This window comes from Rhinopithecus roxellana, chromosome 1, assembly GCF_007565055.1.
Source record: "Rhinopithecus roxellana isolate Shanxi Qingling chromosome 1, ASM756505v1, whole genome shotgun sequence".
Lineage (NCBI taxonomy): Eukaryota > Metazoa > Chordata > Mammalia > Primates > Cercopithecidae > Rhinopithecus > Rhinopithecus roxellana.
In genome coordinates this window covers 174684238-174702710 of record NC_044549.1, presented here as the reverse complement: position 1 = coordinate 174702710, position 18473 = coordinate 174684238, and the positions used below count along the sequence as shown (strand labels likewise).

Here is an 18473-nt window from a genome sequence, read left to right as displayed (position 1 = left end):
TGGAGTTTCTGGTTATAAGTGATGAGTGGTCTGTCTCACAAAGCTAAGTAGTGAAATATTTCTGCAGGACTAGCTTTGGGTTCTTCCAAAATGAACACATCACTCTCTTCCAGCCTGTGTAAGAGAAGGCAAGGAATAAACTAGAATTTGGAGAGGTTAGTAGGGAGAATCGTTTTTTCATGAAATTGTCAACATGCTACAAGTTTCTTTTTCCCCCAACTAATAGGGAAGAGTCATGCTTCCTTTTCACTTCAAAGTGAGTGGAGCTTAAAGAGAATAATCTGTAGTGCTTCGCCTCGCAGTAAATCTTGATAAACCCACATTAGATCTTGGCTCTTCCTTTTCTCTTTGGCCTCATGTCTTTCTACTCTCTTCCCCCACCCCACACCTATCACTCTTGTCTAACCAAACTGTCCTCCTTACTGTTTTTCAATAAGCCAGGCCACATCCTGCTCTAGAGCTTTTACTTTTATTATTCTCTGGCCTGGAAACTCTTCCTCCATTTATCCACTCCTTTACCTCCATTTCTACTTAACTGTTACCTTCTCCGGACACCCCTACCTAAATAGCACCTCTCTGATATTTTCCATTCGTTTTTCCTACTATGTTCTTTACTCTAGAGCTTATCTCTGTCATATATGTAATTTATCTATCTAGTAGAGTGCAAACTCAGTGAAGATGGAAACCCTTGTCTATTTTGTTTATTGCTATATCCCAAGCATCTAGATCAGTGTCTGGTAGAATAGGTGCTTAATAGCTCCTTGTTCAAAGAATGACTCAGTAATGAGTGGAAGTGGAAGTTTATTCAGAAAGAGAAAAAGCTGATCATGCCCCCGTCCCTCGTATATGCATATCCCTGGAAGTCTTCCAAATCCAACACAGGACACAACTGAGTATGTGCTGAGATTTTAAGCTAGGCAGAGTTTGGAGTTCAGTTCTCTGCTTTCTGGGCACAGAGAAGAATTTCACTTCCGCTCCCTCTTTTGGCATAATCATATGGCTTTCTTTGCCAATGAAATGTGGGTGGAAGTGACAAGAGTCATTCCAGACAGAAGCATTAAAAGCTAGTGTGCATAGTTTGCCACATTCTCTTGCGACTGCTATGATGATTGTGAAAAATTGTGTTGTGATACATGCCTCAGTTAGCTTGGCCTTTGAGTGACTCAGAGGAGGAAAATTCTGCTGCCAGCTTATGATGGACATGCAATCAGAGTAAGAAATAAACTTGTGGTAAGTCACTAAGATTTTTTGATTGTTTGAATGGGCTGAATATTTAGGGGACTATGGTAGTCGTTAATGCTGTTCATTAAATATTTTTAGCTTTCTGACTTCCATGCGTGTGGTAGATTTGAATTTCTTGCCATCTGATATCCATGGTTAAGTTGAGCCCTATGACTAGCTCTGGTCAACGACTTGTGAGCAGAGAGGACATGAATGCCTTACAGACTGGTGCATTCAAGTGTCGGATGAACCTCCAGAGATATAATCCCCTCTGAGGAAGGGCCTAGAAGTTAAGTTTTGCAACTAAGATCCGCTGAAATCTAGAGAGCTAACAGAAATCTTTGAAGTACTACAATTATTTACAAAGAGTGAGCTTGTAAAACGAAAAGACTAATTCTACTTTTAATTCTAGCTTGCCCTTCCCTTCCCTTCCTTTCCTTCCTCTTTCCTTCCTTTTCTCCCTCCTTCTTGCCTTCCCTTTTTGCAGTACTTATTGAGACTAACCCCTCATAATTCATTCTATTCCAAATGATTTGTTGTAGTCAGTTAGGGTAATCCATTTCCCTTGCCAATGGTTGATTTTATAAATAGCATATGACCCAATCCTGCCAATGAACCATGACTAAAGTCTTATAGGGACTTTCTGTGAGAGGTTTTCTTTCTTTGAAAAGAAAACACAAGAATAGTTTCCTTCTGCTTAGTGTGATGCCTAGAATTACCACATCCATTTTCTTACTGGCCCAAGAAAGAAACAAACACAAAGAAGAACTGAGCAAAGATAATTGCTAATAAGCAGTTATAGAGCTTATCCCAACCTTTGGACTTTTATTATGAGAGTTCATAAATCTCCATATTATTCACATCAGTTTGAGCTACAGCTTGCTCCTGGTTGCAGACCAAAACATTCTGATACACCTTTATTCCATGATTTCTCCCTTATTTTGTTCCAAAAAAACATATTTGCATCCAAATAGAAAGTAAGTTATTAAGGAAATATAGCCAGATGGTTAGTAGGCAAATCCAAGAAAGTATCTTGCTAAGGACTCAAGGAGAAGGCCACGAGTATGGGAGAATGGAGTAACAGAAGTGGAGCCAAAAGTAACCAATATATCTGAAAACCAGAGTTTTTCTTTGGTAAGAAACAGAGAATAGAGAAAATGTATTGAGCAGATCTGAGGTAGATGAAGAGAGTGCTGCAGGATTAAATACTGTATGTGAAAGCTATTGTTATTTTTTTTTTACCTAATGCCCCAGATGTCATCAGTCATTAGGGCTTTCAGACTTTAAAGGAAATGACAAAGACCTACATTATTTTCCAACTTCAGCATACTTTTATAAGTTATCTAATATAAAGAACATAATGTAAGCATTAATGCAGCAAAACTCCTCTTTCAAAAATGTGTCATGTTATAGAAGAAAATAAAACAAATAATCGTATACTTGAAATTTTGTAGTATCTTTTGGTCCTAGTAATTGCTAAAAGTGTTAGAAAGTTAGTTAATATACTAAATATATATTTAGTATTTATGATATTTAATGCATTGAGGTTAATGCTGTAAATATAAGAAGATTAGTATCTGCTGCAGTCCTGTAAGGAGCAAGTAGTCAAGTCAGGGAGATGGTTCATAAGTCATTAACTTTAAGTCTCCATCAGAATGGGAAAAAAAAAGTCTGAAAAAAAGAGTTCTTAAAATATGCTTTAGGACCCCTTTGAAATTATCATTTCGTTCCAACCATGTGAATGGAGACATACTTGAAAGAGAAAGGAATACACCTAGGTCGAGTCTTGCATAATAGGTAGGCTTTCAAAAAACAGAAAAATATTGACTAGTTAGACTATGCATAGAATAAGGACATTTCTAGGAAAACAAGAGATCTGGTTAGGCTGAACAGTGTTATATATGAGGGGGTGCACTGGCACCTGACAGCACCTGAACATCATGCAAAGAACACAGTCCTACCCCACAGGCTTTCCAAGAAAACCCTTTTCAATCACGAGGATAAATAAGGTCTGTGAAAGATAAGCTGGGAGCAGCATAAAGGATATATCCACAAGGGTGGGAAGAAAGAAGACATTAGGCAAGAATACCTCTGCAGGAACTACTTTGGTGGTACAGATAAAATATTTAAAATATCTGAAAAAGAACAATATCAATGGGGGTGGAAAAGAGGAGAAAATTTCAGTTGCCATTGAGATAGAATCAATAGGTTTGGGATTCCCAATGACTGAATTCTGGCTAATGTAATGTGGATAGATATGAGATAGACCACGGATAGTTCTGGTCTTTTAAATATGATTGGTAACCTCCAAGTCCTCTTTTCCCTTCTGAAATGACCTTGGAAATTTTACCAGATGGGGTAGCCACACAATGGAAGGAGCCCAGATACTCCATTGGACTATGACATGAGGTTTTGGTCTTATTAGTTACTAAAGCATAGCCTAGCTCATACACTTGTTTTGGGAGAAGTCTATGAATTTGGCTTCCAGTGTGATGAGTTGATGAAGCCATAGTCTGAGGCATTAGCAGTACCTATCAGGCAGTTGGAAAGACATGTTGGAGTTCAAGAATATGTTAAGACTAGAGTTGTCAGGCCAGGCACAGTGGCTCACAATGGTAATCCCAGCTTTTTGGGAGGTCAAGGTGGGCAGATCACTTGAGTCCAGGAGTTCAAGACCAACCTGGGCAACATGGTGAAACCCTGTCTCTACAAAAAGTACAAAAATTAGCTGGGCATGCAGGGGGCATGCCTGTAGTCCCAGTAACTCAAGAGGCTAAGTTGGATTGACCTTTGATTGGGAGGTCGAGGTTGCAGTGAACTGAGATCATGCCACTGTGTTCCAGCCTGGGCAAAAGAGCAACCTCTTGCCTCAAAAAAAAAAAAAAAAAAAAAAGACTAGAGTTGTCGCCAAATTTGTCCACATAAGAATTCCATACATAAATAATTAGTATACACAATTCAAAGGGACCAAGAACTTTTTTTTTTACTTTGAATAAAAACTGCGTCTGAAATTAGTTCCAAAACTAGAATTCTTTAAAAAAATATTCTGAAAAACCTTTACGTTTTACTTTTCTTTTTCTTTCCTCCAGCTTTATTGAGGTATACTTGATAAATAAAAATAATGTATATATTTAAGGTATACAACGTGATGGTTTGATGTAAGAAAATATTCTGAAATGATTACCACAATCAAGTTAATTAACATATCCATTATTTCATCATTTATCTAAATAAACTGCCCCACCACTCCACTCAAGACCAAAACTTTAGAAGGAAAATCTACCCCATCCTTACAACTCTGGGACGGTAGGACATAAGATCAGGAGAAATCTATTTGTGTGATGTGGAGGTCACCAAGGAGGGCTAAAAGCTTCTAAAACCTCTCCATCAGAAAAGATTAAATTGGCATCTGAACAGAGCTTTATATCATCAGGCAAACCTCCTCCTCTAGCGATAAAAGCCCGTTCAATCAGATATGTGTTCACCCTTCTGACTAAAAGAAAAGAGCTTCTGAAAAGGAGATTAAAAGGAGAAGCATAGATTCCTGGCGGCATTTATTTGGGCATCACACAAGTCTGATCACTCCGCCCCTGCCCCTAATGGGAAAAACGTTATACAGTCAGGTCATAGGATTAAGGGATTTCTTAGTCTATAACAGTTTTTGTACAGTCAAGTCATAGGATCAAGGGTTTTCATGGTTTATGACAAAATACCATAAATGGGGTGCCTTATAAACAACAGAAATTTACTTATCACAGTTCTGGAGGCTGGGATTCCAAGATCAAGGCACAAGCAGATTGAGTATCTGGCGAGGACCCTACTTTCTGGATCATAGATGACACCTCCTCACCATGTCTTCACAGGCTGGAAGAGGCAAGGCTGGGGCCTGTTTTATAAGGGCATTAATCCCATATATGAGAGCCCCATCTTCATGACCAATCACCTCCCAAAAACTCCCTCTCCATATATTATCATATTGGGGATTAGTCTTCAGTATATAAATCTTGGCAGGAACACAAAACCCAATAGCAAGGGCTTTCTTAGCGTTCATAATAATGACAATAGCAAACATTTATGAAGAACCTACTACAGCCCAAACCTCTGACCTTACATTTACTCTTTTATTTAATTCTCGCAATAGCTCTCTAAGTTAGATTGTAATAATATTCCTATTTTGCAGCTGAAGGTACTTAATGGTTTTCCAAAGGACACAGAATATAAGATGTCCTGGAATTCAAATTTAGGTAATCTGAGCTAAAATTTCAAGGTCTTAATTACTATCTTCTATTTATTCAATAACTTATTTTTTAAAAATTTAATATCTCTGAATTGATGGCATACCATATTTTTATTGGGAGTGTTTTTCTCCCTTTTTGGTACATAAAATAATAGTACATCTTACAATTCATTGCGTCTTAGACTCCATAAATATAATACAATGCTAATCGGCCTCTACTGACTGCTCAAGCATGTGTAATTAGGTGGGAGAGTGGGGAATGACTTAGTAAGAAGCTATATTTAGGGAAGAGGCTTTCCAACTTCTTCACAGAGCAGAATGCATTATGCAAACAAAATCTGACATAGAACTCCAATATGCAAAGCAGAGAAAAGTGCTATTTTATTAGTATAAATGCACTTCATGCTGAAATACATATGTATTTATTAAATGGTTAGTGACACTACTAGTTAGCACATTGGAGATTGCTAATGGGTTGAATTGCCACTTGAATTTGCTGGGTCTTTTTTTTTTTTTTTTTTTTTTTGAGACGGAGTCTTGCTCTGTTTCCCGGGCTAGAGTGCAGTGGCCGGATCTCAGCTCACTGCAAGCTCCGCCTCGCAGGTTCACGCCATTCTCCTGCCTCAGCCTCCGGAGTAGCTGGGACTACAGGCCCCGCCACCTCGCCCGGCTAGTTTTTTTGTATTTTTAGTAGAGACGGGGTTTCACCGTGTTAGCCAGGATGGTCTCGATCTCCTGACCTCGTGATCCACCCGTCTCGGCCTCCCAAAGTGCTGGGATTACAGGCTTGAGCCACCGCGCCCGGCCGGGTCTTTTTTTTTAAATTTTTTATTTTTGAGATGGAGTCTCCGTCACCCAGGCTGGAGTGCAGTGGTGCGGTCTCAGCTCACTGCAACCTCCGCCTCCTTGGTTCAAGCGATTCTTCTGCCTCAGCCTCCTGAGGAGTTGGGACTACAGGCACATGCCACCATACCCGGCTAATTTTTGTATTTTTAGTAGAGACGGGGTTTCACCATATTGGCCAGGCTGGTCTCGAAATCCTGACCTTGTGATCTGCCCGTCTCTGCCTCCCAAAGTGCTGGGATTACAGGTGTAAGCCACTGCGCGCCCGGCCTTTTTATTATTTTTTTAAAATTAATGTTTTAGAAATATTTGGATGCATATGGAAGCCATTATATTCAAATCAAATATGAATGGAATCAGGACACATCTTTGTGAATTCATGGCTGGAAAACTACCTTTCCAAGGTTTATAAATCACCACATGAAAAATATCTTCATAAAATCAAAAGATTACCCCAGTTTCCTTTTTTGTACAGGACATTATGCATTGAAAGTTATTTGAAATGACTTACATTCAAGGAATAGCCTTGAGGAATCACAGAGCTTGAGTGAGTCAAAAGAAATACCTGCTTCAAGTTCTCTGACATCATCAACATCACTGGCATTTTTAGTAGTAAAATAGTACTTCCTGGGACCAGCCTGCCATGTTTGAGTCCCAGCTCCACAACTTCCTAACTACATAAGCCTGGACACTTCGTTTAATCTTTTCAATCTTTGAATTCTTCGTCTGTAAGTACGAATCAAAATATCAGTAACTATTTTATAACATTGGTTTAGGAAACAAATGTGATAATATGAATTGTTTACCTGTAGTAAACAATTAATAAATTTTAGTTTTTATAATTATTACAGAGCCTAATCAAAGGAAAAATTACCATGCTATGGGTTGGGGACAGAAAGATGCTGAAGTGGTGATTTATGATATCTGGGAGGTCTCATCTCTTTGAAAACATTAAAAATAAACATGAAAAATAAACAGCAATGAAAGTCAACACAAACTCAGAGCTCAATGAATGATAAAGACGAGGGTATCAAATATCACAGAAACAAAAGCACCTTGTTTTCAAATTACATTGTATATTAAGCAAGTTTCTAGACTTCATGATCATATAAAAATGTATTACAGAAGTTGTAATTTGTAGGGTATGTGGGATATATCTGGGCCACTGATATGCTGATATTAGTATGTAATATTCAGAAAAGTTTTCAACCAATTTTTAAGTATAAGGATATTTCATATAAAAATTTGGAGTTTGATTTTTTCCCCCTTTTTTAATCAAGACATCTTACACACCGTATCTCTAACTCTGCATGTCAACAATTACTTGGGACAAGTGGCGACTACCTTTCTTACAAAAGTGAATGGTCTCTCTGATTGACTACAGATCTCATCACTCCCTATTGCTTCATGAATACTGTGGTTAATTACACATCTCTATTAGCACTGCCCTTGTGCTATTGCTTTTCTTATGGTACATAAATGTGTGGTTTGTTTTTTTGTTTTACCTCTTTTTTTTTGTGGAAGTAAAGAGCATTACTACATGTTTACCATGTGTCTTAGTCCATTTTCTGTTGCCATGACAAATTACCTGGCACTGGGTAATTTTTAAAGAAAAATGTATTTAGGTCATGGTACTGGACACTGGGAAGTCCAAGATCAGGTGGCTACATTAGGTGAGGGCTTTGTGGGGCTTCACAGCAGGAGAGAAAAGCAGAAGTACAAGTGAGCACATGTAAAAGGAAAACAAAGTGGTGTTATCTGCTCTGTAACCCTGCTCTTGTGAGAACTATCCCCACCCTGAGGGAAGTGCATTAATCCCTTCAGGAGGCCTAGGTCCGCATAACCCAAAAACCTCCCACCAGGCCCCACTTCCCAACATTGCTGAATTAAGGAATAAAAGTTCCAACATGGAAACTTTTGGGGGGACACATTCAACCCACAGCACCATGCAGACAAATGCCTCTTATTCCTGGTTTGCTTTACTCACTTATCTGATTGTGTCCTGTAGGCTTGTGAGTGTCTGTCCTGAAAAATTTCCAAAGATTTAGATGTGAAATGACACTTAAAGAATGTTTCATTTTAAAAAATATACAAGGAGGTAAGTGATACAGGAGTGAAAAACAAATGTGACAAAGATCAAAGGAGGGGGTTGATGTGATCACATAATTTTTCATAAGGGAGGTATGTCTGGAAGGACACACAGGTCTTCAGGCTAGGAGGATGGCATTGGACAAGCAAAGGTCTAAACTCCACAAAATAGCTGTGTAGAGATCCTCAACACATTTTTTCTCAATCACCAAATGTAATCACAATGTTTCTTTACTTAAAACCTGTCAGTGGCTTCCTATTGTCTTCAGGATGAAAATCCAAGCTCTTTCCATTGACTTAGGAAACCTAGACGTGGCCTTTGGCTACCTTCCTATGCTTGTTTTGAAAGGCAGCCCTGAATCTCCCACGTTAGCCTCTGTGAGCTAGCCACACTCAAGGGCTTGCTGCTCCCTCAAAGTACAAACAATTTTACATTTTGAACTTACTGTTTGTTTAAATTTACCCCTGCCCCAACCCACTGTCACCTCTTCTGAGAAACTTTCTCTAACACCGTCTTCCTCCAAAGCTGAGTTTGGGACTTCTTCTTTGCATTCATGAGGCACATAAACAGGGCTGCATCTTCCATTATGCCTTTTGAGCTGTAAATCTCTTGATTAATTCATCTCCCTCAATGGACTCTCAACTCCTTGACCAGGAGGATCAGAGTCCAGCCCTATGAGGATGCCATGGTAGGGCTTGTTAGCCCTGAGGGAGGAAGTAAGTATAGGAGCTAGGGAGTCACTTTACCAGCTAGGAGAGCATTATAGGAAAGTTCTTTCTGTTGAAAATAAGCTGTCAACCAGGGCTTCCCTGTCTGTCAGGGATTTGTCAGTTCACTGTGAACTTCTCTGGAAATTCAGAGTCCCCCTCCATAATTTTCACAAATTCCTGGTAGTTTGCTCCCTCATGCATCTGTCCATCAACATTCCAGCTGTCATGTTAGTCCTTGTTTTCATCCTACATTGTCCTGGAGGCAACACTGAATCCCTCCACCAGTTCTTGAAAGATCCTCTAGAAATTAGCTTTGTGCTGGTTTACTTATTTTATTGAAAATTTGAGGGGTCAAAGAAGATGTCACTGTACAAAGAACATACTCTCCAAACCTAATTCAGCATAATACTCATCTTCTTTAAGACATTGTCAGGGTATATCTGTAAGCAAATGTTCTTCCCTTTTTAGGAGTAAAGAGGCTGCCAGCTGTTAATATAATGACATTTCTACACCCTAAACTCATGTTGACCCAGAGTCACTGCCTTAATATCTTTCTATACATTTGCCCAAGTTCTACACTGGGGAATAACAAAAAATGAATTTATCTTTTACAAGACAGATTTCAAATCTATCACATAGTTCTAATCTTTTATAGGTCAAGCATCCTTCGTGTCTTTATCTAGAATTGGGGGCTCTGAGAGGCAATTATTTTTTTCAATGAGAAAAAAGTTCACAGACTTTCACAGTAATATTTTTGGGAGTTTTTATGTGCAAACCTTTCCTCAAGTTCACCCTAAATTGATTCTGTGAAATCTCAGCTTTCTGTCGCCTTTAGATGGATGAACACTTTTGTAGGCAAGTAAACTAGATTATTACACCTGACTTATTTACACACAGTAAAAAATAGGTTACAGCCTTTTAATTTAAGCTGATCAACTTTATTATTTCTCTCTGGATGAAAGCATGTGCAATGTTTTCTGTGGTTTGGGTGTAATTTCCTGCCAGAGGGGGATGTGGAGGCGGAGGGGAAAGGAGGGGTTGCTGAGTTTTGGCATCAAATTCTTAAGTCCAGCTGCTCTCTTTTAAATGTCGATGACCTTACTCTATAGCATCCAGACTGGTCAAGGTCCCTATAATGAGAAAACCAAATTACAGGTATGTAATTTTCACAGTTTTCTGCCGGGATCTCCAAGTTGGTAACAAATTGATATACTACTGTCTGTACGGAAGACTGCTTTCAGAAAACAGGCCACTCTCAGTTGAAACACTATGCCTGAAGGATTGCGCAATTTTAAACTTCCGAGATATAAAAAACATCCTTCACCCAAGTCTCTTGTAGAATGTTGAACTATAGAGCATATTGTTTAAGCTTGGAAAGCCCTGCCAGAACAACAAGATGTGAGAAAAATCTTCAGGCACCAGGAACCAGGAGATCATGGAAAAGCAACTAACAATGGGAAGATAACGTATGTCATGGGACTAGAATCTCAAATTGTGAATTTTGTTATACATTCCTCTGCCAAACTTTTAGACATCCACAGTTAGTCAATATGTCCCTTATAGTTATATATTTTTCTAGAAGGTAATTTCCTAAGATCATAATAAAAAACAGTAATCATTATAGTAACAGAAATAAGTAACATTTATTGAGATTTCCCTGTGTCAAGTTCAGTTCTAAACACTCCCCATGCATTCACTTATTTGATTCTTACAACCACCGCATGAGGTACAAATTACTATTATTCTCATTTTGCAGGTGAGAACACTGAGGCACAAAGAAAGATGTAATTTGTCTAAGGTTGTACTGTCAGCAAAGGGTGGGACCAGGGGTCAACCCAGGCAGCCTGTCTGTGGTGCTCTCATGCTGTTACCAAACTGGATTTCTGGAAGGCACAGTATCATTTTCCATAGGGACAAAGAAATAATTGGGTGGTGTATTCCTGACCAAGAGCTTAGTCATGCTTAAAAGTAAATGATCAAGCTACAGTCACCCCTTGTTATATGTGAGGGATTGGTTCCAAGACCCCTATGTATACCATAATCTGCACTTACTCAAGTCCCTCATTCAGCCTTGCAGAACATGCAAATGCTGAAAGTTGGCTGTCCATGCAGACACGTTTTGCATCCCATGAATGCTGTATTTTTCATCTGTATTTGTTTGAAAATTATCCACGTGTAAGTAGACCCCAGAAGTTCAAACCCATGTTGTTCAAGGATCAACTGTAATGTCAAAATACTAAAAAATATAACTAAATGGATCTCTTCTCAGTAGAAATGGTGGATAGTCAAGCTGAGATTTTTGTCAGCAGTTCCCAAAGGTGGCAGAAATGGGCCCTCATCCTGGAGTTATTGAGTCAGAAGTCAAGAATGAGAATTTACATTTCTAACATTTCTCCAGGCAATTCTAACGCAGATCTGTATTAGGAGATCACAGATCTAAGTTTCATTTTTAAACACCTCTTGAGCCTGGATAAACAAGGTTAAAAAAAAAAAAGACAACTATTGCTGTATAAACAGAGGTGAAAAAAACAGCCATGACTTCAAGGTGTTCATAAACAGCTCAAGGTTTGCATAGGATGAAGGGAAATAGGCACATAAGCTGCTATGATACAGTTTAACAAAATTTCTTATAGAGCGAAGAGAACAATAGCAATTCCAAGAAAGGAAAAAGGACAAGGGAAATCAGAAAATGTTGGGTAGAGGAAGTGACATTCAGGTTGAATTATCTGAAGAGATGAGGATGAAGTAGTTAAGAAAGGAAGATTAGAGGAAGAAGGGTAAGGAGGACTTTTCCGGATACAAGGACACATATTTTTTCCACAATAACTATTTATTTCATATTTGCCATGTGCTAGGTATTGTATTATGTGATGGACACAGAACATGTGCAAATGAACATAGAGGTTAGAGTTTGTGGCTTGTTCAAGGAACTGAGAGTAGTCAATTTTGTTTAGATGTGCTACAAGGTAAAAAGAGGAATGGTCAAAGAGGTCACAGATTGTGCTTCCCTAGGAAGCAGACTCTAAGGGAGGATTAGCAAGCAGAGTATTTATTAAGGAGTGCCCTCAGGATCAACATCTGTGGAAATACAGGAGGGGTAAGTAGATTGGGCAGAGGCAGAAGTTGAGACGCTAACCCACAGAGAGCTCTGTATCATGGGTGGCCAGCAACTTAAAATTCACTGTGTTTAGAACAAAAAAATGAACCCTAAAAATGGTAACCAGTTCATCTTGAAGTGGGAAAAGGGATGGGTAGGTTTCCTATGTGTTGCCATAATCAGAAGAATGGAATAATTTCTATTATTCTATTTCCCATGCTTGCTGTTCTCTGAACAATTTGACCACATCTCTTTAGAATATTCCCTCCCCAACCTGCATACTCCTCACAGCCCCCAGTTAATAACCCAGGATCCTAGGCTGTGAGACAGAAGTGGAACTGCCTTCTCCACAACCCCACCATGTTACTTACGAGCTGAATGCAGAGTCCCCATGCAGGGTACTCCTCCTCTCCCATGTCAAAAACAGAGCGTTTTCCCTACAGTCATGAAGTCAGCAAAGAGAGCCATTTCCTACTACAAAAAGTGATACTTAGAATTATGTACAATAATAAATAGAATCACTCCAAGTGAGTTATCTATTTGTAACTGGAATATTGATATTACTGCTGATATTAACAACAATTACATAGGATACTGCTTGCAAAAGCACTCTAATCTTGATGAGTTCATTTTGCCCTCAGTGTAGCCTTAGGAGCCAAGTGCAAAAAAAAATTAGTTCCATTTTGTAGAGGGGCAAATCTTGAGGCAAAACAACATTATATGTGTTGCTTGCCCTGGCTTCTTTAGGTTGCTAGTATGATCCTTCCTCTCCTGGACACTTTTGGCTCCTCCTTGCAGTCTTGGATGGCATTCCTGTGTGTGTGTGTGTGTGTGTGTGTGTGTGTTTCTGTACCATTAGATGGTAAATACTTTAAAAGCAGGAATGTGCATGTCACAGTCACCTTTGCATTCCTCAAAACATTTCTTGCAGTTCTTGTACGCTACTCAGTGTTTATTTGGCTGGCTGACAGGGTGAAGGAAATAAGTGAATTGTGAAAAATACCATTTGAATTCAGCCGGAGAGGTGGGCCTGGAGCCTAGGTTGTTTGCTCATTCATAGATTCTCTGTTGACTCAAAGTATGGTCTGTAGATTAGCAGTAATGCAAAGACGTAGGCCTACTCAAGACCTACTAAATCAGAAGCTGCATTTCCATAAGATTCCGAGACAATTCCCATGCACACTAACATTTGACAAGCATGGTTCTAGAGGATACTTTTCCACTTCCACAAGTATTGAGTGGTTTACCACAGATGAATGTTTGTCCACTGGCCTTGATTCTTCATGCAACCAAATCACATGCATGGTTCTACCATGACCCAAGGGTACTAGAAGACCAGGAGCATATATAGCAGCATCTCAGGAAACTAAGATGAGATAGTTGGTTGTGTAAATTAACACTTCATTAAACATGTAACAGCAACAATAATAATAATAAACATAATACTAAGAGATAATGTTTATTGAGCAGTTTCTATGAGACAGATACTGTTCTAAATATTTAACATATATTATTTCAGTCATTGTATGCCTAGTAGTTTTCTAAGTATATGTGTATGTGGATATATAGAAGAATTTATTGTAAGTTTTACCTTGGCTCCCATTTATTTTTAAATGAGACTTTCCACATACACACAGCCATGTGAGGTAAGTTCTATTGTCCTCATTTCACAGGTGAGGTATGAGGATACTGGTGTTCTAGATCCCATGGCTAGAATGTGGAGAAGCTAGGAGTCATAACCAGGCAGTATGGCTTCTGGGTCCCTGCCTTTAAACATTAATTGAAATAGATTTAGAATTACCTTGGTCCACAAGGGTATTTTTTTTTCTCTGTTCCTAATGTCTACAACAATGAAATAGCTTTGGCAAGGCAGTCTTCATACACAGAAGAACATAGAAGAAGGGGAGGGGAATACAAGTTGAGAGATGCAATAGGTCCACTCTGCATAGATATTTGACATGAGATCCTTGACTAAATGTGGGCCTGGCTCTCCAGACTCCAGCATCAACCTCCTATGAATTGAGCAACATCCTGTTTCCTTAAATTCCTATTACTAACTGAAAACCTCCATTTGATCTTATTGTGTTTCTCCTTTCCCCTTGACCCTTCATGCTTATGTATCTATATAAAACTAATAAAAACTTGAACAGGAAATATAAAATCACTGTGAAACCAAACCAAACCTGCAGCAGGACCTCAGAGGGCCCTATGCAATCAGAGCTCTGTGAAACTATTTTCGGGGAGCTGTAAACCTAATAGCTTGCTCTATTCAAGGCACAGCTGCAAGGCTCCTGGGACAGATATGCCCCTTGTTGGAAAACAGAAGGGCTTGTAAAATTATTTTCACAAATTTTTTTCCTTAATATTTTCCCAGCTACCTCAGGCACTCCTTCCCCTCTGCCCTACTTAGCTAAATAACTGGAGTCTGAGAGAAGCAATGGCAAAGGAATAGTGATTTTCCCCCATTTATTGTTTATTATTATTGACGGGTAGCAAATCATTTTAATAACACTTTCTACTCAATTTTTAAATAAATCATTTAAAAGCATTCTTTTCAGATTTAGGGATTTTTCCTTCATTGTAATTTTATCTGTGCTATGGGTATGTTTTCAGGGTGGGTCATCCTGAGTCTGTGGCCTTCATTATGCCACAGGAATATTCTCCTGGTTCCAGCAACATCGTTTATATCCAGGGCAGTTGAGCTTTGCTTTGTACCAGTGCCCTCTCCTCGCCTCACACAAATATGGCTCCACCTGGACTCTTTTCCTTGGCCCACACTCAAAAAGTCTATTCTCCTTTGAACCAACATTCCTGCGTAATTCTCTGTATTTTTGATACTGGGATTATCTCTTGGTGTGTGTTCTTAAGCCTGTTGTCCTGCTAAAAGAGACTGGATGCTCCGTTTCTTTGGCTTGTGTTTTTATCCCTTAGGCTCTGAAGCTTTGGAATCAGCCATAGACAGGCTCAACTCTTGCTTGGCTGATTCCTATGTATATAAGATAGCTTAGAATGAATCATTCAATCTTACACTCAGTGTCTTCAATTACCATATGTAGTCAGCTGTATGCACCGGTTTGGTAAGTATTTACCATATACTCAGTTCCTGTCCATGTATTAACTCATTTTATCCTGATATAACCCTCCAAGAGAGATGTAATCAACATCCTGTTTTATAAATGAAGACAGGAGAGGGCAAAAATTATGCCTAAGGTCACAGACATAGTAAGGGAACACCTGGAATTCACTCATGTATGTGATGACTCAGGAGTCCTTTCTTTTAACTACCTGCGATGATGTTTTTCAAACTATAAGGTTATTATGAAAAATAAAGAAATGAATTCTGCTATGTCTTCAGTAGTTTAGAACTTGGCTCTGAGAAAGTATACAGTCAGTGTGTCATTTTTCTTTGATTTAGACACTCAGGTTTATAATCACTGTTTCATCTGCCTCTTGGTTCACTCCAACATTGAGACTTATGGCATTTTGTTTCTTCTGTAGAAAGCTTAGTTGGTTATTCTGTAAGATTATGTTATCCTAAGCCTATAACCTTCAAAGTTCACATTAAATATCATACACAAATATGTGTTTATGTATGAATATGTGTAAATCTTGTCTAAGATGAGGTTAAAGCTTGTCACAAGTAAGGTATCGTCAAGAATGAAGAAGGAACAGTCATGAAGGGATGGAGTAAGGAGTGTATTGTACTGAATACCTATTAACCTCCATAAGAAAGGAACCAGTTTTCAAGAGACAGAAGAAACCCAGAGTCAGACAAGGAGACACATACAGGGGATAGAATCCAGTGGCAGCAAACTGGACAGGAGAACTGGCTTACCTACAGAAATGGTCCAGTGGCAGCAGGCTTGGCAGGAAAACTGCAACCACTTGCAAAGAGCATGAAGTTTATGTAGCATTTTCACTCTTCCCCTCAACGACCTCCACCTGGCAACCTTTATTTAACTCAAAACTCAGGGTCTCAAGCCCCTTAACTGCCTGTGTTCCACGAAACAGGGGCTCAGATGTTTCTTATAGAAGAGGGACAAACCTCCCCGTTGGCCGCGCCGGATTCCCCAGCTCCAAACACACATTCAGATCTGTCTACCATACAAAACAAGGTCATCCTGAGGGTACGCTTAAGTTATTGCAGCCAGGGGCATTTACCCTACAGAGTGGAGACAGGAATTCTAAATCTGTGTTCAGAACTCACTCTAGCACTCCTAATCACATCTCCCCCTCCCTTTGTTCCTGACCTTCACAACTGCCTCCAAGCATGATGCAAAGTAAGACAGAGGAAACAGGAATAAAAATTAGACTTCAATTGAAATTCTCTGTGGGGCATGGTGGCTCATGCCTGTAATCACAGCACTTTGCCAGGGCTGAGGTGGTTGGATTGGTTGAGCTCAGGTGTTTGAGACCAGTCTGGAAATATTGGGAAACCCTGTCTTAACAAAAAAAAAAAAAAAAAAAAAAAAAAAATACCACAAAACTTAGCCAAGTGTGATGGTATGTGCCTGTAGTCCCAGGTACTCTGGAGGCTGAGGTGGGAGGATCACATGAGTCTGGGAGGCTGAGTCTGAAGTGAGCTGAGATTGTGCTACTGTACTCCAGCCTGGGCAATAGAGTGAGAGCCTGTCTGAATAATAATAATAAAAATTCTCATGCAGTAAAAATTCTCATCCCAGAATGCTTTAGTTCATTAAAAATGTGGCAAAATAAAAGTTGTCATTAGAGTGGTGTTCTACCTTATAGTCAGCAACTTATGTCCTGTATGAATAGAGCAGTGGTACTCAAAGTGTGGGCCCTTGTTCCAGCAGCATCAGCATCACTTGGGAACTTGTGATAAATGTAAATTTTTGGCCCCATCCCAGACCTACTGAATCAGAAACTCTGGAGGAGGGCGCAGCAATCTCTTTTAACAAGTCCTCCAGTTGATGCTAATTCATGCTCAAGTCTGACAATCATTGTCTGAAGTTGTGGAGGTGGAGGCAGTTCACAAACTACAGCTGCAGGCTAAAAGCAACCCAACACCTGGTTTTTGTTGTTGTTATTGTTGTTGTTTGTTTTTTTGTTTTTTGTTTGTTTGTTTGTTTGTTTGTTTTTAAGATGGAATCTTGCTCTGTCACCCAGGCTGGAGTGCAGTGGTGCAATCTTGGCTCACTGCAATCTCCAGCTCCCAGGTTCCAGCAATTCTCCTGCCTTAGCCTCTCCAGTAGCTGGGATTACAGGTGTGTGCCACCACACCTGGCTAATTTTTGTATTTTTAGTAGAGATGGGGTTTCACCACGTTGGCCAGGCTGGTCTCAAACTCCTGACCTCAGCACCACCTATTTTTATAAACAAACTTATGTTGATAAACAGCCACACCCATTCATTTACTTATTGCCTAAGGCAGTCTTTGTGTTATAATAGCAGAGTTGAGTTGTTGCAACAGAGACTGTGTGATCCTGCAAAGCTAAAAATATTTACTATCTCTACCTTTTTTTCAGAAAAATTTTCTGAATCCTGGCTTAGAGAACTATGGGAACAGAGGGTTCCAAGACAAGTACTTAGAAGTGCCTCTGCCACCTATATGCTTTGTGACCTTGGAAAATTTCCTTCTGATCTTGATTTTTTCCCTCAAAATGGAGCAAGAATAACTATATCCACCTTTTAAGCTGTGATGATGAGTTAGCACATGCAAAGCCATGAATAGAATTCCTAGTGCTTAACAATCACTCAGTAAGTGGTACTTACTATTATTGTGACAATACTAGATAAAATTTACTGTTAGTTTGTATTTGAATCTGAACAAAAGTAGAAAAAAATTACCTGATTTATCAACTAAACTCATTGGTTTGGTGGAGGCTAAAGAAAATGTTTAGTCCTACAGTCTTTCATTAGAAAACACAGTTTTCAAGGTAGTGAAATGTATTTAGATTTACACTTCAGTTTTGAAACACGTTTGTATGTTTAATGTCTTTAGTCTTGAGTACAGCCAACTAATAAACAAAAATGTCCATTCATCTGTCAATACTTTTATTTACTATTGTTATTATTATTATTAGTTTTTGAGATAGAGTCTCGCTCTGTTGCCCAGGCTGGAGTGCAGTGGTGCCATCTCTGCTCACTGCAACCTCTGCCTCCTGAGTTTTAGCGATTCTCATGACTCAGCCTCCCGAGTTTTAGCGATTCTCATGACTCAGCCTCCCATCTAGATGGGACTACAGGCACGTGCCACCACACCCAGATAATTTTTGTATTCTTTTAGTAGAGATGGGGTTTCACCATGTTGGCCAG

At 39.2% G+C, this 18473-nt stretch overlaps 1 long non-coding RNA gene across 2 annotated transcripts in view; it reads left to right on the top strand.

Annotated features, from left to right (window-relative positions):
• The first annotated feature begins 1033 nt into the window (after positions 1-1033).
• LOC115898391 overlaps positions 1034-18473 on the top strand; it is a 196749-nt gene continuing 179309 nt past the window's right edge. For both annotated transcript variants that reach the window (XR_004058130.1, XR_004058128.1), the window contains exon 1: positions 1034-1230. This is a non-coding gene — a long non-coding RNA (uncharacterized LOC115898391). The remainder of the gene's footprint in view (positions 1231-18473) is intronic.